A 22,066-nucleotide genomic window follows, 5' to 3' on the forward strand; every position below is an offset into this window, starting at 1 on the left:
CTTACATTTCGAAAGAATTGAAATTTACTTGATAGAGTATATTATTTAGTTTAGAATTTGAAATTCCACAAATTTATAGGATTAACGGTGGAACTTGATTTTATGTAATTGATGTTTTACTCTACAACTTATAACATGCTCTTTATATCGCTCTACGCAACCTTACAACTTATAAATATCTTCGTTATATGACAAACAATAGTATATAAATATATTTAGTATAAAATCATATTAACTTAATTGATCTGTACCTAAATTAGGATTTCAAGATCCAAATGGGGCCGCACATTTTTCACGGCGAGGACAGAGGAAAGGAGCCGCTCCTCTTGGGACCCGGCCGCGGACGAGCGGCCCACAACCACAAGCTCGTCAGCTTGTAGCTATACAGGTAACTAGTGTCCTCATAACAGTTGCTCTACTTACTGTCTGTTATGTTATGGTAATTGATTATTGATTGTTCACGGTCGGGTCATTGGAGTGAGATCGATCATAAATGGGTTCTATGATTGGACGGAGTGTGATTTCATGATGAGGAACGAGCTGTGTGTTTGATTGCGGAAATCATTCAGTTCGGAGCGAAAATAAATGCGGAAATCATTGGTAAGTATAATAAAATGATGTAGATGGACTGTAAGAGATGTCACATCAGATTTATAGTAGTTGTGCTCACGAACTTCAATATACTAGCTTGTGAGGGGAAGGGATAGACTAAATGTACAACTTATATTATAACAAAGTTATCATATGACTAATCTTTTAGTTGGTTATTGAAAGGGAAATGACCTTAACCACTTTCTATAAATCGATTTTGGTGTTTGACGTCCATCATAAATTTTATGGACTAACTAGTTTGCCTAGTTTGATTATTTCTCATGTGCATAAGTTCATCTACAAATATTCTAAGTCCGCTGTCCGGAATACCGTAGACTATTCCTGACAGAAGAAGTTTTTTGGAAAATCACCTATGCGCGGACCGTCCGCGACACCAGGGTGAGCCTCGAACAGGAACACTAAAAAAACACGCGTTAACATTACGGGTTGTCCGAAAGAGAAGCGAGCACCGTCCGAGACCAAGCACGGACCGTCCGGCCTCAGGCGTGGACCGTCCGACCGTTGAAAAACAAAAAACCCGAAGGTGACGGGTTCGGTAAAATGCATTTTTAGCGTCCTCACGGACCGTCCAGGGTGCACGACCGGACCGTCCGCGACTGCTCTATCTGACATCTGACGATGCATTAAATGTACTTGTAGCCGTTGATATAGCTGTTATTGCTGACCGTTGCGATTTCAGCCGTTGATGTATAGGACGGACCGTCCGCAGTCGGCAGAAAAGGAGCAACAACTAGAAAGTGATTGATGGCTATAAATACAACCTCAATCATCTCCATTCATCACATCCAATCATTCTACTCATACACATTCAATACAAGACCTAGGAATCCATTCCAAGACACATTCAAAGCTTACAATCTCTCCAAGTCCCACAATTAAGACAAGTGATCATTAGTGTTTAGTGACTTGAGAGAGTGTGATCCGTGTTTCATTTGTTGCTCTTGTTGCTTGATTTTCTTAATCGTGCTTTCTTCATCTCATTCTAAGTTCTCTAGTGACTTATAAAGCTAGCAAGAGACATCTAAGTGTGTGGTGGTCCTTGCGGGGTCTTAATGATCCTTGAAATTAAGAAGAAGCACTCAACCGGTCTAAGTGATCGATTGAGAGAGGGAAATGGTTGAAAAAGACCCGGCCTTCGTGGCCTCCTCAACGGGGAGTATGTTCATTAGAACCAAACCTCGGGAAACAAATCATTGTGTTCATTTGTGTTGATCATTGACTTACGATTTGATTCTTCCTCTCCCCTCTCTCTAAAGTTCTCTTGCTCACAATATTTTGAGTTAGCTCCCAAAGTTATCTGCATTAATTGATCAACTCATAGCAAGAAGAACTCTCTTCCGCACTCTATATTCATTATTATTTGTTTCTAATTCTAGTCCCGGATGGAGTTCGTGTTTAAAATTTGTAATTATAGGTTTCGGCTACTCACAACCTTAGGCGACTTTCAGTTATGTATAACATGATAATATTATAAACCAATTGTTCTCTAAGATGTGAGGTCGTTTTGTTTCTGGTACAATAGATCTACTCTTAATTTGAGTCATATAGATCAGTTATATAGATTTATCCGTAGGTTGAGTTATAAATCAATAGTATAAGAATATGTATCAATTTAGCGATTCTAGTTATATAGTATATCATTTGAAAGATTAAACTATGTATAAAATATAGAGACGTTATTTTGAGGATAGAACACTAACGGTCATATATGATTTTTAACATGGTAATCGGAGATGCTACTTAGACTCAAGAATTCAGTCAATCATAATTATGTGACTAAACTCTTTAGCAGCATATTTTCTAGTTTGTTATATTGTTATCGAGAAGCTTAACAAGATGAACCATGGCTTATGGAAAGGCAAAGATTTTAGCCGTGGTGTCAGCACGTCTAAAATATCACATTAATGGAGCATCACTAGCGCCACAAGCACCACAAGCTATGATAAAGGTACAACAGGATAACACATATGTCATCATCACCAACTCTACCTATAAAACAACTGTATGCAACTGATAAACAAGTGCTTGCACACCTTCTCTCATTCGTGGTAAAAGATGTCATGACACAGGTGACGATAAGCACCACTGCGATGACAACATGGCACATTATAAAGGGAATATTTTTCTCTATAATATGGCATGCTCCATCAACACACAAATTACCCTAATCAATCTAAAGAAAGGCTATAAGTTCATCACAGAATATGCGACAAACGCTCGAGCGCTTGCCAATGTGGTGATCTTTGCTGACAAATCATTTGAAGATGAAGAACTCATCTCCTATATTCTTTATAGCCTTGACGAGTAGTTTAGCTCCATTATGATGACCCTAGTGATATAGTAAGAGTTGCTCACAATGGGAGAGGTCTACTCCTAACTTCTTGCATAAGAGCAAAGGAACACATTTCTCCATGGTGGTGATCAGGGTATCTTTGTGAACTCGGTAAGATGTGGTTGTTGGGAGTAGCGTGGACATGGTTGTGTCGCTCCATGCAGTCACATAGGCTGGTCACAAGGACATGAGTTCAATAGCAATTTGATGCATCCACAATCTTAGGCTCACGATAACAACTCGAATAAAATCGACATCGATATCAAGCCCAAATGTCAGTTATGCTATAAGAGAGAACATATTGTTCTCAATTGTTGGCACATGTTTGGTGATAACTTTGTTCTAAATGAGTGATACGACTAATCTGCTACATCTTATGTAGTAGATTCCAGAACTGGTACACAGACATAAAAGTTATAAATCATATCATAGGAGAATTTGATAAGTTAGGGGTCCAAGATAAATACAAAGGGACTAAGCCATATCCACGCGATAAGTGGTACATGTATGAAGATTAGCCATATTGGACACTCATATGTTTAAACTCTAAGCCATAATATTTCCTTAAATAATACTCATTGTGTTCCTAACGTTAGTAAAGTCTTATTTTATCATTGCCTTGCTAAGGACAATTTTGTATATCTTGAATTTCAACATTATGCCTTCTTATAAAAGGATCAAACCATGAGGAGAACTCTTCTTAAAAGTTACTGTCACCAAGGACTATATCCTCTTTCATCCTCACCATCCACCAAGAAATATTTCCATACAACAAAACTACTTCCATCCCTACCATCCATCAAACAATCTTCCATACAATAAACCAAGTTTCGCCAGGTGGCATAGTAGTTTAGGTCATGCTTTGGTTTTTGTAATTGAAAAATCATTGGTAGATTCAATATTCTATGTTTGGTTGAGTTCCATCAATAATCAGCATGTGATACTTGCTAAGAGCAAAAAAACACGCCTTATAATGAATCTAATAGTGTGTCTTATCATCCGTTTGAGTTTGCCTTCTCTAATGTTTGATGTTCTTCCCCAACTTAGTTACTGGATACAAATATTATTTGTCATTTATTAATGATTATAGTAAATTCACATGGATCTGTCTTCTAAAGTATGAGCCCCAAGTCTTTCAGATATTTCAAGTACTCTAAGACCTAATTGAGCATTAATTTGTTAGAAAAATTCTTACCATACATATTGATTGGGGAGTCAAATATTAGAAACACAAATTCTATATTGTGCTAGCTAGCATATCAAATCATATCTCATGTCCCTACGCTCACCAACAAAATGGCTAAGCCGGACGCAAGCATCACAACATACTTGAAGTTAGCCTTGATGCCATTGGTCATGCATCCATACGAAGGACCCTCGTTTGGTTCTAGTAATAGAGTGACAACTTAGGTGGACTAATACATGTTTATATTGATATACATAGTATTTAATCCACAAGTACACTAGTGTGAACAAGTCTAACCATGGAAGTGAAAATGACTTGAAAAGCTCGACTAGTGCAATGAAGAAGCAAATGCATGAGATATGATAACTTAGGTAGACTAATACATGTTTATGTTGAGATACACAAGATTTAGTCCATAGGTACATTAGTGTGAGAAATTCTAGCCATGGAAGTGGAAATGGCTTGAGACTCTTCCGTGAGGGCTAATCACGTTGGCGATTTTCAAGGAGAAAAAATGGGGAAAGGACTTCTTTGACACAAACACAATAATACATATTTCATAGCATTATTTCATACTTTTTACCTAACATAGTAACATATTTGCAAGCTTTAACCCACATACAATACACACATATGTAGAGGAGGTAATACTACCAAATCAGATTGTGAAACATATCTAAGTGGTTAAATTACTTGGGCAAGCAACATAAATCCAAAACTAAGCTAGTAACTTGTACTTGTGTGAGATACTAGCTTGTAAAATTTACATCTTTGTATGGTTATTGTCGGTACCCTGAAACTAGGGTACCCCTTACTACAGTATGAAGACACGGTACCCACGCGACTATCTCTAGTCGCGTGGTAAACAGCACCCGACCCCACCACGTGGACGGCCCTAGGGCCGCCACGTGGCCAGAGAAGACGATATACTCCAAGGTATCAACAGTGGGTCCGGACCCCATGGTAAAGTGTCGGATCCCTGTATATACAGACCGGACCTCCGGGTAAGGTCCAGGACCTCCACGGGCGCAAACCGGACCCTTGGGACGGGTTCCGAACCCCTCTGTGTGGGGTCCAGGCCACTCACAGCAGGGTCCCGGGATTCTGGGACAAAAAATACCCAGGCCTTAATCAAGGCCAGGCGGGGGTCCGGAGCCGACACGTGTCCGGACCATACCGTATACGCTTCTGCTCCCCGCTCAGGTGGAGCCCCGATGCTGCCACGTGGCACGATGCACGTGACGTAAGCCAACGGGTGGAGCCTGACGTAAGGCCTCTGGGCTGCGCGGCCTCTGCATTTATTGCGGACAAGGCACGCCGCCTGTCCATTCCACTGACAGGTGATGTGCCGTCTCGGCATTTAATGAGCCCTGTCCATTCCACTAGCAGGCGATGTGCCGCCTCAGCATTTAATGTGCCATGTCCACTCCGCTGGCGGGCGGCGACCAGACCATCCCGCAGGCGGCGTGCCTGTCCATTCCATTGGCAGGCGGTACATCCATACTGCTGCATGCACTACACTCATCATGACTCGCGCGTTACCGAGGAAGGAGCCACAACATATCAATACTGTATGGAATACGGACATTATGGCGCTTGGAGATCGCCCAGGCGTTACAGACATTAGTTATTTCCTTCCATTTTGCCCTGGGCCCACATGTCAGGGCTCAGTATCCTTGTATATGCCTCCCTTGAGCTATAAAAAGGAAGGCACACGACATTACAAGGCAGACTCACTTAGACACAGACTCTCATACACTCAAGCTCTCAAGCTCACAGATTCAATACAACACAGAGTGGAGTAGGGTATTACGCTTCGACGGTCTGAACCACTCTAAATCATCGTGCTCACTCGTGTTCATCGATCATCTAGCAGACAGGCAAAACGCTTAGGCCCCTCCTCATCTAAGGATTTAGGGCGGGTGCGTTCCGCCACCCGGCCGGAGAATTTCCTATCCGACAATTATCGTCAATTACCAAAACTATTAAAAAAGGGAAGATTAAAATTTTAGTGATTCAACTAAAACTATCAAAAGGGAAGATTGGAAGTCAAATGTTTAGTTTTAGTGATCGATATAGCTAGTAAACTAACATCTATTCCACTTGTGGTTTTCTGTGCCCTTTATTTCACCTGATAAACTGTGTAATCAATATACTTGAAAGGGAAATGTGCCCTTGGGCCATTTCTAAGTATTTTGGTGATTTAGTGTCTAAACAAGTGCTTAAATGTAAAATGGTGGACAAAGTACAAACCAAGAATAAAGGTATGTTTCTCAGACTTAGTACATTGTTTTGTGGACTAATGTATTGTGTCTAAGTGCTGGAAACAAGAAAAATCCAATTGAAAATGTCTTGGCTCGAGCAGCCAAGAATCTGCTCAGTCTGGGAGCACCGGACTGTCCGGTGCGCCAGGCTGGTCCGAGCAAACTGGCCGCTCTCGGGAATTTCACCGGCGACGTACGGCTATAATTCACCGGACTGTCCGGTGTGCACCGGACTGTCCGGTGAGCCAACGGTCGACCGGGCCAATGGTCGGCCGCGCGATCTGCGCGGGACACGTGGCCGAGCCAACGGCTAGAAGGGGGCACCGGACTGTCCGGTGTGCACCGGACTGTCCGGTGTGCACCGGACATGTCCGGTGCGCCAACGACTAGCTGGCTGCCAACGGTCGGCTGCGCTGTTTAAGGAAGGAAATCGGGCACCGGACAGTGTCCGGTGTGCACCGGACTGTCCGGTGCGCCAGTCGACAGAAGGCAAGGATGGCCTTCCAAATTGCTCTCAACGGCTCCTAGCTGCCTTGGGGCTATAAAAGGGACCCCTAGGCGCATGGAGAAGGCAACCAAGCAACCTAAGAGCATTCTTGATCATCCACACTCAGTCTTTGCGCATTCGTTTGTCATTCTCAGTGATTCGAGCTCCGTTCTAGTGAGAACTTTGAGATAGTCATTTGAGCTCGGTTCTTGGCCGTGTGTGTGCGTATTTTGCTGTGGATTTGTGTGTGTTGCTTCCCTCCCTTACTTCGTACTTCTTTGTGAACTTCAAGTGTAAGGGCGAGAGACTCCAAGTTGTGGAGATTCCTCGCAAACGGGATTGAGAAAAAGCAAGCAAAACACTGTGGTATTCAAGTGGGTCTTTGGACCGCTTGAGAGAGGTTGATTGCAACCCTCGTCCATTGGGACGCCACAACGTGGAGTAGGCAAGCGTTGGTCTTGGCCGAACCACGGGATAACCACTGTGCCATCTCTGTGATTGATTTCTTGTGGTTATTGTGTTTTGACTCCTCTCTAGCCACTTGGAAATTATTGTGCTAACGATTAACCAAGTTTTGTGGCTTAAGTTTTCAAGTTTCACAGGATCACCTATTCACCCCCCCTCTAGGTGCTCTCAATTGGTATCAGAGTCGTTCTCTTCAAGAAGGGACTAATCGCCCGAAGAGATGAATCCTAAGGGAAAGGGGATGGTGGTCAACAACGAGAAGGAGTCTATCTTCAACGAGCCGAAGGATGACAAGCCTACCGACTCCGGCTCGGGCCATAGACGGAAAGAAGGGAAGAAGAAGAAGACGAGGCGCATCAAGGAGATCGTCTACTACGACGACAGCGATGAGTCTACTTCCTCCCAAAAGGATGACGACCACAACGACTACGAGAGAAGGAAACCGGTCAATTCGAACTTTTCTTTCGACTACTCTCGTATTCCTCAAAGTGCAAATGCTCATTTATTATCTATTCCACTTGGTAAACCTCCTCATTTTGATGGAGAGGACTACGGATTTTGGAGTCACAAAATGCGTAGTCACTTGTTCTCTCTCCATCCTAGTATATGGGAGATTGTAGAGAGTGGAATGCACTTTGATAGTTCGGATAGTCCCATGTTCATTAATGAGCAAATTCATAAGAATGCACAAGCTACTACTGTTCTTCTAGCTTCATTGTGTAGGGATGAATATCACAAAGTGAGTGGCTTGGATAACGCCAAGCAGATCTGGGACACCCTCAAGATTTCACATGAGGGGAACGACGTCACCTTGCTCACCAAGATGGAGTTGGTGGAGGGCGAGCTTGGACGATTCGCGATGATAAGGGGCGAGGAGCCGACACAAACATACAACCGGCTCAAGACCCTTATCAACAAAATAAGGAGCTACAGAAGCACGCGATGGACGGACCACGACGTCGTCCGATTGATGCTAAGGTCCTTTACCGTTCTTGATCCTCATTTGGTGAATAACATTTGTGAGAATCCCAGGTACACCAAAATGTCACCCGAAGAAGTCCTTGGAAAATTCGTAAGCGGGCGAATGATGATCAAGGAGGCAAGGTATGTGGATGACGCTCTAAACGGTCCAATCAATGAGCCTCAACCCGTTGCTCTCAAGGCAACAAGGAGCAAGGAGGCGTTACCCAGCAAGGTAGCACAAATTGAGGCCGCCGGTCTTAATGATGAAGAGATGGCCCTCATCATCAAGAGATTCAAGACGGCGCTTAAGGGTCGCAAGGAACAGCCAAGCAAGACCAAAGCCAAGGGGAAGCGCTCATGCTTCAAATGCGGTAAGATTGGTCATTTTATTGCTAACTGTCCCGATAATGAAAGTGACCAGGAACACGGGAGCAAGAGGGAAAAGAAGAAAAATTACAAGAAGGCCAAGGGTGAGGCACATCTAGGAAAGGAGTGGGACTCGGATTGCTCCTCCTCCGACTCCGACAATGAAGGACTCGCCGCCACCGCCTTCAACAAGTCATCCCTCTTCCCCAACGAGCGTCACACATGCCTTATGGCAAGGGAGAAGAAGGTATGTAATCGAAACTCTACTTATGCTTCTTCAAGTGAGGACGAATCTAGTGATAAGGGTGAAATAGATTATTCATGTTTATTTAAGGGCCTAGATAGAACCAAGGTAGATAAAATTAATGAATTAATTGATGCCTTGAATGATAAGAATAGGCTTTTAGAAAAGCAAGAGGATTTGTTGTATGAAGAACATGATAAATTTGTAGAAGCACAAAAATCTCATGCTCTAGAAGTTAAAAGAAATGAAATACTTTCATGTGAATTATCTTCGTGCCATGAGACAATCTCTAACTTAAGGAGCATTAATGATGATTTGAATGCCAAGTTAGAAATAACTAGTAAATCAACATCTTGTGTAGAAAATGATGTTATTTGCAATAGGTGTAAAGATTTTGATATTGATGCTTGTAGTGAACACATAGCCTCTATTGCAAAATTAAATGATGAAATTGCTAGTCTTAATGCCCAACTTAAGATTAGCAAAAGTGAATTTGACAAATTAAAATTTGCAAGGGATGCCTACACAATTGGTAGACACCCCTCAATTAAGGATGGTCTTGGCTTCAAGAGGTAAGTCAAGAACTTAACAAGCCATAAGGCTTCCATCTCCACAAAGGATAAAGGGAAGGCCCCTATGGCAAGTAATGCTAAAAAGAACCATGCCTTCATGTACCATGATAGAAAATTCTCTAGAAATGTTCATGATGATAGGAGTTGTAATGCTTATAATGCTTTTGACTCTTATGCCATGTTTGCTTCTAGTTCTTCCCATATGCATGGTAGAAATGTGTTTAGAAGAAATGTTGTTCATCATATGCCTAGGAGAAATGTTGTCAATACTCCTAGGAAAGTTAATGAACCTTCTACAATTTATCATGCCTGTGGTGCTTCATTTGCAATTTGTAGACAGGACAGGAAGATAGTTGCTAGGAAATTAGGGGCAAAATGCATGTGTGATAAAACTTGCATTTGGGTCCCTAAGACAATCGTGACTAACCTTGTAGGACCCAACAAGAGTTGGGTACCTAAGTCCCAAGCCTAAATCTGTCTTGCAGGTTTATGCATCCGGGGGTTCAAGCTGGATTATCGACAGCGGATGCACAAACCATATGACGGGGGAGAAGAAAATGTTCACCTCCTACGTCAAAAACAAAGATTCCCAAGATTCAATAATATTCGGTGATGGGAATCAAGGCAAGGTAAAAGGATTAGGTAAAATTGCTATTTCAAATGAGCACTCTATCTCTAATGTGTTTTTAGTTGAGTCTCTTGGATATAACTTGCTATCTGTTAGTCAATTATGTAATATGGGATATAATTGTTTATTTACAAATGTAGATGTGTCTGTCTTTAGAAGATGTGATGGTTCACTAGATTTTAAGGGTGTACTAGACGGCAAACTTTATTTAGTTGATTTTGCAAGAGAGGAGGCCGGTCTAGATGCATGCTTAATTGCTAAGACTAGCATGGGCTGGCTGTGGCATCGCCGCTTAGCACATGTGGGGATGAAGAACCTTCACAAGCTTCTAAAGGGAGAACACGTGATAGGTTTGACTAACGTGCAATTCGAAAAAGATAGACCTTGTGCAGCTTGTCAAGCAGGTAAACAAGTGGGAGGAGCACATCACAGCAAGAATGTGATGACCACTTCAAGACCTCTGGAGCTACTGCATATGGACCTCTTCGGACCCGTCGCCTATCTGAGCATAGGAGGAAGTAAGTATGGTCTAGTTATTGTTGATGACTTTTCCCGCTTCACTTGGGTGTTCTTTTTGCAGGATAAGTCTGAAACCCAAGGGACCCTCAAGCGCTTTCTAAGGAGAGCTCAAAATGAGTTTGAGCTCAAGGTGAAGAAGATAAGAAGCGACAACGGATCCGAATTCAAGAATCTTCAAGTGGAGGAGTTCCTTGAGGAGGAAGGGATCAAGCACGAGTTCTCCGCTCCCTACACACCACAACAAAATGGTGTGGTAGAGAGGAAGAACAGGACGCTCATCGATATGGCGAGGACGATGCTTGGAGAGTTCAAGACCCCCGAGTGCTTTTGGTCGGAAGCCGTGAACACGGCTTGCCACGCCATCAACAGGGTCTATCTTCACCGCCTCCTCAAAAAGACGTCATATGAGCTGCTAACTGGTAACAAACCCAATGTATCTTACTTTCGTGTATTTGGGAGCAAATGCTACATTCTAGCGAAGAAGGGTAGAAATTCTAAGTTTGCTCCCAAAGCTGTAGAAGGTTTTTTGTTAGGTTATGACTCAAATACAAAGGAGTATAGAGTCTTCAACAAATCATCGGGTTTGGTTGAAGTCTCTAGCGATGTTGTATTTGATGAGACTAATGGCTCTCCAAGAGAGCAAGTTGTTGATCTTGATGATGTAGATGAAGAAGACGTTCCAACGGCCGCGATACGCACCATGGCGATTGGAGATGTACGGCCTCAGGAACAATTGGAGCAAGATCAACCGTCTTCCTCAACTATGGTGCTTCCCCCATGAAAGGGAAATGTGCCCTTGGGCCATTTCTAAGTATTTTGGTGATTGAGTGCCAACACAAGTGCTTAAATGTGAATTTATGCTCATGGATGAACAAAGTGCAAATCAAGAGTAAAGGTATGTTTCTAAGCCTTAGTACATTGGTTTTGTGTACTAATATACTTGTCTAAGTGTTAGAAACAGAAAGAAGAAGAAAAGAAAAGAGGTGAAAAAGGCTTGGCTGTGTACAGCCAAGACTCAGCTCAGTCTGGCACACCGGACTGTCCGGTGGTGCACCGGACAGTGTCCGGTGCGCCAGGCTGACTCGGCGTGAAGTGGCCGCTCTCGGGAATTCGCCGACAGCGTACGGCTAAAATTCACCGGACTGTCCGATGTGCACCGGACTGTCCGGTGAGCCAACGGTCGGCCGGGCCAACGGTCGGCCGCGCGATCTGCGCGGGACACGTGGCCGAGCCAACGGCTAGAAGGGGGCACCGGACTGTCCGGTGTGCACCGGACATGTCCGGTGCGCCAACGGCTCCAAGTCTGCCAACGGTCGGCTTCGCCATTTAAGGAAGGAAATCGGGCACCGGACACTGTCCGGTGTGACCGGACTGTCCGGTGCGCCCGACGACAGAAGGCAAGGATGGCCTTCCAGATTTGTTCTCAACGGCTCCTAGCTGCCTTGGGGCTATAAAAGGGACCCCTAGGCGCATGGAGGAGAACACCAAGCAACCTTAGAGCATTCTTGATCATCCACACTCAGTCTTTGCGCATTCTTTTGTCATTCTCAGTGATTCGAGCTCCGTTCTAGTGAGAACTTTGAGATAGTCTTTTGAGCTCGATTCTTGGCCGTGTGTGTGCGCATTTTGCTGTGGATTTGTGTGTGTTGCTTCCCCCCATTACTCCGTGCTTCTTTGTGAACTTCAAGTGTAAGGGCGAGAGACTCCAAGTTGTGGAGATTCCTCGCGAACGCGATAAGAAAAGAAAAGCATAACACTGTGGTATTCAAGTTGATCATTGGATCACTTGAGAGGAGTTGAGTGCAACTCTCGTCCGTTGGGACGCCACAACGTGGAGTAGGCAAGTTTTGTACTTGGCCGAACCACGGGATAAATCACTGTGTCTTCTCTGTGTTGAATTCCTTGTGGTTATCGTATTGTGCAAGATCTTCTCTCTAGCCACGTGGCATTAACTGTGCTAACGCTTAATCAAAGTTTTGTGGCTTAAGTTTTTAAGTTTTACAGGATCACCTATTCACCCCCCCTCTAGGTGCTCTCAATTGGTATCAGAGTCGTTCTCTTCAAGAAAGGGACTAACCGCCTGAAGAGATGGATCCTAAGGGCAAGGGGATGGTGATCAACGACAAGGAGAAGGAGACCTTCGTCAACGAGCCCAATGATGACAAGCCCACCGACTCAGGCTCGGGCCACAAAAGAAAAGACGGGAGGAAGAAGAAGACAAGGCGCATCAAGGAAATTGTCTACTACGACAGCGACGAATCTTCCTCCTCCCAAAAGGACGACGATGACCACGATAGACAAAAGATGGTTAACTCAAACTTTTCTTTCGATTATTCGCGCATCCCGCATAGTTCAAATGCTCAATTGCTCCCCATTCCACTTGGCAAGCCCCCTCACTTTGATGGAGAGGACTACGGATTTTGGAGCCACAAAATGCGTACTCACCTGTTTTCTCTCCATCCAAGCATTTGGGAGATTGTGGAAAGTGGAATGAAATTTGATAGCTCGGATAGCCCTGTGTTTATTAATGAACAGATTCATAAAAATGCACAAGCTACTACTGTGTTGCTAGCCTCTTTGTGCAGGGACGAGTATCACAAGGTGAGTGGCTTGGACAATGCCAAGCAGATCTGGGACACCCTCAAGATCTCTCATGAGGGAAACGACGTCACCTTGCTCACCAAAATGGAGTTGGTGGAAGGCGAGCTTGGACGGTTCGCGATGATAAGGGGCGAGGAGCCGACACAAACATACAACCGGCTCAAGACCCTTATCAACAAAATAAGGAGCTACGGGAGCACGCGATGGACGGACCACGACATCGTCCGCCTAATGCTAAGGTCATTTACCGTTCTTGATCCTCATTTGGTGAACAATATTCGTGAAAATCCCAGGTACACCAAGATGTCGCCCGAAGAAGTTCTTGGGAAATTCGTTAGCGGGCGAATGATGATCAAGGAGGCGAGATACGTGGACGACGCCTTGAATGGTCCGATCAACGAGCCGCAACCCCTTGCTCTCAAGGCAACACGAAGCAAGGAGGCGCTACCTAGCAAGGTGGCACAGATTGAGGCGGCCGGACTTAATGATGAAGAGATGGCTCTCATCATCAAAAGATTCAAGACGGTGCTTAAAGGCCGCAAGGGACAGCCAAGCAAGACCAAAGCCAAGGGGAAACGCTCATGCTTCAAATGCGGTAAGCTTGGTCATTTTATTGCTAACTGTCCCGACAATGATAGTGACCAGGATCAAGGGAATAAGAGGGAGAAAAAGAAGAACTATAAGAAGGCAAAGGGCGAGGCTCATCTTGGCAAGGAGTGGGATTCGGACTGCTCCTCGTCCGACTCCGACAATGAGGGACTCGCCGCCACTGCCTTCAACAAGTCATCCCTCTTCCCCAACGAGCGTCACACTTGCCTCATGGCAAGGGAGAAGAAAGTAAGCACTCCTAATACTAGTACTTATGCTTCTTCAAGTGAGGATGAGTCTAGTGATGATGATGAGATAGATTACTCATGCTTATTCAAGGGATTAGATAGAACTAAGGTAGACAAAATTAATGAATTGATTGATGCCTTGAATGATAGGAATATACTGTTAGAAAAGCAAGAGGATTTGTTGTATGAAGAACATGATAAATTTGTAGAAGCACAGAAATCTCTTGCTCTAGAAATTAAGAGGAATGAAATGCTCTCTAGTGAATTATCTTCTTGTCATGAAACTATTGCTAAGTTAAAAAGTTTTAATGATGATTTAAATGCTAAACTAAAAGTAGCTAGTAAATCTAATTCTTGTGTAGAAATTGTTGAAACTTGTAATAGGTGTAAAGATTTTGACATTGATGCTTGTAGTGATCATTTAGTTTCAATCTCTAAATTAAATGAGGAATTAGCTAGTCTTAATGCCCAACTTAAGACTAGCAAGAATGAATTTGGCAAGCTAAAATTTGCAAGGGATGCCTACACGATTGGTAGACACCCCTCAATTAAGGATGGACTTGGCTACAAGAGGGAAGCCAAGAACTTGACAAGCCATAAGGCTCCCATCTCCGCCAAGGAGAAAGGAAAAGCCCCTATGGCTAGTAGTGTGCAAAAGAACCATGCTTTTATGTACCATGATAGGAGACAATCTAGAAATGCTTATAGGAGTTGTAATGCATATAATGCCCTTGATTCTCATGCCATGTTTGCTTCTAGTTCTTCTTATGTGCATGATAGAAATGTTGGTAGGAGAAATGTTGTTCATAATTTGTCTAGGAGAAATGTTGTTAATGTTCCTAGGAAAGTAAATAAACCTTCTACAATATATCATGCTTTAAATGCTTCTTTTGCTATTTGTAGAAAGGATAGGAAGATAGTTGCTAGAAAATTAGGGGCAAGATGCAAGGGAGACAAAACTTGCATTTGGGTCCCTAAGGATATTTGTGCTAACCTTGCAGGACCCAACATGAGTTGGGTACCTAAGACCCAAGCCTAAATTTGCCTTGCAGGTTTATGCATCCGGGGGTTCAAGCTGGATTATTGACAGCGGATGCACAAACCATATGACGGGGGAGAAGAAGATGTTCACCTCCTACGTCAAAAACAAAGATTCACAAGATTCAATAATATTCGGTGATGGGAATCAAGGCAAGGTAAAAGGGTTAGGTAAAATTGCAATCTCAAATGAGCACTCTATCTCTAATGTGTTTTTAGTTGAGTCTCTTGGATATAATTTGCTATCTGTTAGTCAATTATGCAATATGGGATATAACTGTTTGTTTACAAATGTAGATGTGTCTGTCTTTAGAAGATGTGATGGTTCACTAGCCTTTAAGGGTGTATTAGACGGCAAGCTTTACTTAGTTGATTTTGCAAAAGAAGAGGCCGGTCTAGATGCATGCTTAATTGCTAAGACTAGCATGGGCTGGTTGTGGCATCGCCGCTTAGCACATGTGGGGATGAAGAACCTTCACAAGCTTCTAAAGGGAGAACACGTGATAGGTTTGACTAACGTACAATTCGAAAAAGATAGACCTTGTGCAGCTTGTCAGGCAGGTAAACAGGTGGGAGGAGCGCATCACAGCAAGAATGTGATGACCACATCAAGACCCCTCGAACTGCTACATATGGACCTCTTCGGACCCGTCGCCTATCTAAGCATAGGAGGAAGTAAGTATGGTTTAGTTATTGTTGATGACTTTTCCCGCTTCACTTGGGTGTTCTTTTTGCAGGATAAGTCTGAAACCCAAGGGACCCTCAAGCGCTTCCTAAGGAGAGCTCAAAATGAGTTTGAGCTCAAGGTGAAGAAGATAAGGAGCGACAACGGATCCGAATTCAAGAACCTTCAAGTGGAAGAGTTCCTTGAGGAGGAGGGGATCAAGCACGAGTTCTCCGCTCCCTACACACCTCAGCAAAATGGTGTGGTAGAGAGGAAGAACAGGACACTCATAGATATGGCGAGGACTATGCTTGGAGAATTCAAGACCCCCGAGTGCTTTTGGTCGGAAGCCGTGAACACGGCTTGCCACGCCATCAACAGGGTCTACCTTCACCGCCTCCTCAAGAAGACGTCGTATGAGCTGCTAACCGGTAACAAACCTAATGTATCGTATTTTCGTGTTTTTGGGAGTAAATGCTACATTCTAGTGAAGAAGGGTAGGAATTCCAAATTTGCTCCCAAAGCCGTAGAAGGGTTTTTATTAGGTTATGATTCAAATACAAAGGCGTATAGGGTCTTCAACAAATCATCGGGTTTGGTTGAAGTCTCTAGCGACGTTGTATTTGATGAGACTAATGGCTCTCCAAGAGAGCAAGTTGTTGATCTTGATGATGTAGATGAAGAAGACGTTCCAACGGCCGTGATACGCACTTTGGCGATTGGAGATGTACGGCCTCAAGAACATTTGGAGCATGATCAACCGTCTTCCTCAACAACGGTGCATCCCCCAACTCAAGACGATGAACAGGTTCATCAAAAGGAGGCGTGTGATCAAGGGGGAGCACAAGATGATCACGTGATGGAGGAAGAAGCGCAACCGGCACCTCCAACCCAAGTTCGAGCGACGATTCAAAGGGATCATCCCGTCGACCAAATTCTGGGTGATATTAGCAAGGGAGTAACTACTCGATCTCGATTAGTTAATTTTTGTGAGCATTACTCCTTTGTCTCTTCTATTGAGCCTTTCAGGGTAGAAGAGGCCTTGCTAGATCCGGACTGGGTGCTGGCCATGCAGGAGGAGCTCAACAACTTCAAAAGGAATGAAGTTTGGACACTGGTGCCTCGTCCTAAGCAAAATGTTGTGGGAACCAAGTGGGTGTTTCGCAACAAACAAGACGAGCACGGAGTGGTGACGAGGAACAAGGCTCGACTTGTGGCAAAAGGTTATGCCCAAGTCGCAGGTTTGGACTTTGAGGAGACTTTTGCTCCTGTGGCTAGGCTAGAGTCCATTCGTATCTTGCTAGCATATGCCGCTCACCATTCTTTCAGGTTGTACCAAATGGATGTGAAGAGCGCTTTCCTCAATGGGCCGATCAAGGAGGAGGTGTACGTGGAGCAACCCCCTGGCTTCGAGGATGAACGGTACCCCGACCACGTGTGTAAGCTCTCTAAGGCGCTCTATGGACTTAAGCAAGCCCCAAGAGCATGGTATGAATGCCTTAGAGACTTTTTAATTGCTAATGCTTTCAAGGTTGGGAAAGCCGATCCAACTCTTTTCACTAAGACTTGCGATGGTGATCTCTTTGTGTGCCAAATTTATGTCGATGACATAATATTTGGTTCTACTAATCAAAAGTCTTGTGAAGAGTTTAGTAGGGTGATGACGCAGAAATTCGAGATGTCGATGATGGGCGAGTTGAACTACTTCCTTGGGTTCCAAGTGAAGCAACTCAAGGACGGCACCTTCATCTCCCAAACGAAGTACACGCAAGATCTGCTAAAGCGGTTTGGGATGAAGGACGCCAAGCCCGCAAAGACTCCGATGGGGACCGACGGACACACCGACCTCAACAAAGGAGGTAAGTCCGTTGATCAAAAAGCATATCGGTCAATGATAGGGTCTTTACTTTATTTATGTGCTAGTAGACCGGATATTATGCTTAGCGTATGCATGTGTGCTAGATTTCAATCCGATCCTAAGGAGTGTCACTTAGTGGCGGTGAAGCGAATTCTTAGATATTTGGTTGCTACGCCTTGCTTCGGGATCTGGTATCCAAAGGGGTCTAACTTTGACTTGATTGGGTACTCAGATTCCGACTATGCTGGATGTAAGGTCGATAGGAAGAGTACATCGGGGACGTGCCAATTCTTAGGAAGGTCCCTGGTGTCGTGGAACTCTAAGAAACAAACTTCCGTTGCCCTATCCACCGCTGAGGCCGAGTATGTTGCCGCAGGACAGTGTTGCGCGCAACTACTTTGGATGAGGCAAACCCTCCGGGACTTTGGCTACAATCTGAGCAAAGTCCCACTCCTATGTGATAATGAGAGTGCTATCCGCATGGCGGAAAATCCTGTTGAACACAGCCGCACAAAGCACATTGACATCCGGCATCACTTTTTGAGAGACCACCAGCAAAAGGGAGATATCGAAGTGTTTCATGTTAGCACCGAGAACCAGCTAGCCGATATCTTTACCAAGCCTCTAGATGAGAAGACCTTTTGCAGGTTGCGTAGTGAGCTAAATGTCTTAGATTCGCGGAACTTGGATTGAATTGTAGCATACATGTGTTTATGCCTTTGATCATGTTCATTCTGCATTTTGTTGCTTATTGTGGTGCTCAAGTTGTACAAACATTCCCCGGACCTCACAAGTCCTTGTGTAAGTGATGCACATATTTAGGGGGAGTTCTGCTACAACTTGACCCTTTGAGACTAACCATATGCTTGAGTTTGGTTGTTTTAGCCTCAAAGGAGGATTGAAAGGAAAAGGTGGACTTGGACCATACAAGACTTCCACTGCACTCCGATGAAAAGAGTAACTATTCCAAGTTCATCTTTAAACTCTTATTGCCTATTTGCTCTTAATTGAAGAATTTGGTGAGGCAATGGGGTTAAAGGGCCAAGATTGATCCCGTTTTGGTGCTTGATGCCAAAGGGGGAGAAAATAAAGGCCAAAGCAATAGATGGATCAGCTACCACTTGAGAAACTTTGAAAATAGTAGAATAGAGCTTTTGGTTTGTCAAAACTCTTGCATTGTCTCTTTTGTCAAAAGTTGGCCTCTTGTGGGGAGAAGTGTTAATTATGGGAAATAGGGGGAGTTTTTGAAATCTTTGATCAATCTCTTTTGGAATGACTCTCTTTATGCTTCAACATGTGTGTTTGACTTAGAGATAGAGATTTGAGTTTGATTTGCAAAAACAAACCAAGTGGTGGCAAAGGATGATCCATATATGCCAAAATTGAATCAAAATAAATTTGAGTTTTATTTGAAGTGGTATTGCACTTGTTCTAGTTGCTTTATGTTGTGTTGGCATAAATCACCAAAAAGGGGGAGATTGAAAGGGAAATGTGCCCTTGGGCCATTTCTAAGTATTTTGGTGATTGAGTGCCAACACAAGTGCTTAAATGTGAATTTATGCTCATGGATGAACAAAGTGCAAATCAAGAGTAAAGGTATGTTTCTAAGCCTTAGTACATTGGTTTTGTGTACTAATATACTTGTCTAAGTGTTAGAAACAGAAAGAAGAAGAAAAGAAAAGAGGTGAAAAAGGCTTGGCTGTGTACAGCCAAGACTCAGCTCAGTCTGGCACACCGGACTGTCCGGTGGTGCACCGGACAGTGTCCGGTGCGCCAGGCTGACTCGGCGTGAAGTGGCCGCTCTCGGGAATTCGCCGACAGCGTACGGCTAAAATTCACCAGACTGTCCGGTGTGCACCGGACTGTCCGGTGAGCCAACGGTCGGCCGGGCCAACGGTCGGCCGCGCGATCTGCGCGGGACACGTGGCTGAGCCAACGGCTAGAAGGGGGCACCGGACTGTCCGGTGTGCACCGGACATGTCCGGTGTGCACCGGACATGTCCGGTGCGCCAACGGCTCCAAGTCTGCCAACGGTCGGCTTCGCTATTTAAGGAAGGAAATCGGGCACCGGACACTGTCCGGTGCGCCCGACGACAGAAGGCAAGGATGGCCTTCCAGATTTGTTCTCAACGACTCCTAGCTGCCTTGGGGCTATAAAAGGGACCCCTAGGCGCATGGAGGAGAACACCAAGCAACCTTAGAGCATTCTTGATCATCCACACTCAGTCTTTGCGCATTCGTTTGTCATTCTCAGTGATTCGAGCTCCGTTCTAGTGAGAACTTTGAGATAGTCTTTTGAGCTCGATTCTTGGCCGTGTGTGTGCGCATTTTGCTGTGGATTTGTGTGTGTTGCTTCCCTCCCTTACTCCGTGCTTCTTTGTGAACTTCAAGTGTAAGGGCGAGAGACTCCAAGTTGTGGAGATTCCTCGCGAACGCGATAAGAAAAGAAAAGCATAACACTGTGGTATTCAAGTTGATCATTGGATCACTTGAGAGGAGTTGAGTGCAACTCTCGTCCGTTGGGACGCCACAACGTGGAGTAGGCAAGTTTTGTACTTGGCCGAACCACGGGATAAATCACTGTGTCTTCTCTGTGTTGAATTCCTTGTGGTTATCGTATTGTGCAAGATCTTCTCTCTAGCCACGTGGCATTAACTGTGCTAACGCTTAATCAAAGTTTTGTGGCTTAAGTTTTTAAGTTTTACAGGATCACCTATTCACCCCCCCTCTAGGTGCTCTCACCCCAACCCAAGGTGACGAACAGGTACCTCAAGCAGAGGCGCATGATCAAGGGGGAGCACAAGATGTTCAAGTTGAAGAGGAAGAAGCACCTCAGGCACCTCCAACCCAAGTTCGAGCAACGATTCAAAGGGATCATCCCGTCGACCAAATATTGGGTGATATTGAAAGTGCATTCATCCCTTTTGTGAGTTTTGGTGATTTGGATAACAACACATTTAAAGGTCTAACAAGTTTGCTAAGTGTTGAACAGGAAATTCAGTATGATGAACATACTTGAATAGTGTATAATGATCAGTGAACAAGGTTCAACACAAGGTCAAATAACCAGTGAGACAATGCAAATGGATATAATATGGTCTCTATATTGGTTTGAATATATGGACAAGTCCTGAGAAATCACTATGCATAAATATGATCATAATAGAGGTTGAAGTGATTAAGAGGATTGGTCAAGCCAAAGTGAATAAGATATGAGGAATCGTGAATTGGCTTGACCATATTACTATTAGTCCATATATGAATATGTGAGAATCAAACTAGAGCTTGATTGATCTTAGCAGTTATATCTAGATGACATTCAAGCAAGGTTCACAATATTGAAGAAATGATTCTCTCAATGGATGCTCAATAGGATGTGACTCAAGAATGGCTTGATAGGGTGAAGATAGCAAGGAAAGGGCTTCGAGGAACTAAGCGAAGGTGAAGGCCAAGCGACGGCTTGTAGACCGAGGTACCATGGCTAAGGTGAAGAAGAGAGTACTTGCACTAAGTCGATGAACTAATCAGCTATGAAGAGTTACAACATGTTGATGCATCAGTAAGGTGACTTGAAGCCATGATTTGAACTCATATAAGGTGATATGGTGCAAGTCACAGGGTTTGATTTGAGTTTGCTTCAAAAGGTGAGACAAAGATGTTTGTGATCCTTATGAAGCAATGTCATGGAGAAATCACACATGAGACACCAATTTCTCAAGGAGTTTACTTCATTATATTTTATTTAACTTGAGTATAGGAATCGTCGTACTATAAAGGGGGATCCAAAAAGAAGGATGGTGTTTGCCAAAGCTCAAACCTCTCTATTCAAAAGCTATTTTTGAAAAGCAAAAATCTCTTTAACGTTCTATGGTTGACCATGGTTAGGTTTGAGAAACCTAGAGTGTTCTTGCTGAAAAGCAGCTGAACTTCTTCAACTGCAGCTGAGCTAGACTTCAGCTGAGTTGAGCTTCTTCAGCTGCAGCTGAGCTTTTCAGCTGAGCTGGACTTCAGCTGAGTTGAGCTTTCTCAACTTCAGCTGAACTCAACTTCAGCTGCGAACCTCTTTGACCATACACCAGCTGAACTTGCCTCCGGGCAGTTGAGCTGGGGTTTTCTCTCCTAAACTCACTGGTCAAGACCGGTTGAACTAGTCCTGAGGGGCAGTTCAGCTGGTCTCTGACCCCTCTGACCTCTGATCTGCAGTCTGCCAGTCAGACTGGCAAACAGGTCGCCAGAGCTGTCAGGGGCGGTTCAACCGCCCCCCCCTGGGCGGTTCAACCGGTCTGGTCAACCCTGGTCAGCCTGCAGGTCAGTCTGCCAGTCAGTCTGACAGTCAGACTGGCAGACAGTCTGCCTGACCTGCCAGGGGCGGTTCAACCGCCCTAGGGGGCGGTTCAACCGGTCTCAAACAGAAAAATCGGCCCCAACGGC

This window comes from Zea mays, chromosome 6, assembly GCF_902167145.1.
Source record: "Zea mays cultivar B73 chromosome 6, Zm-B73-REFERENCE-NAM-5.0, whole genome shotgun sequence".
Classification (NCBI taxonomy): domain Eukaryota; kingdom Viridiplantae; phylum Streptophyta; class Magnoliopsida; order Poales; family Poaceae; genus Zea; species Zea mays.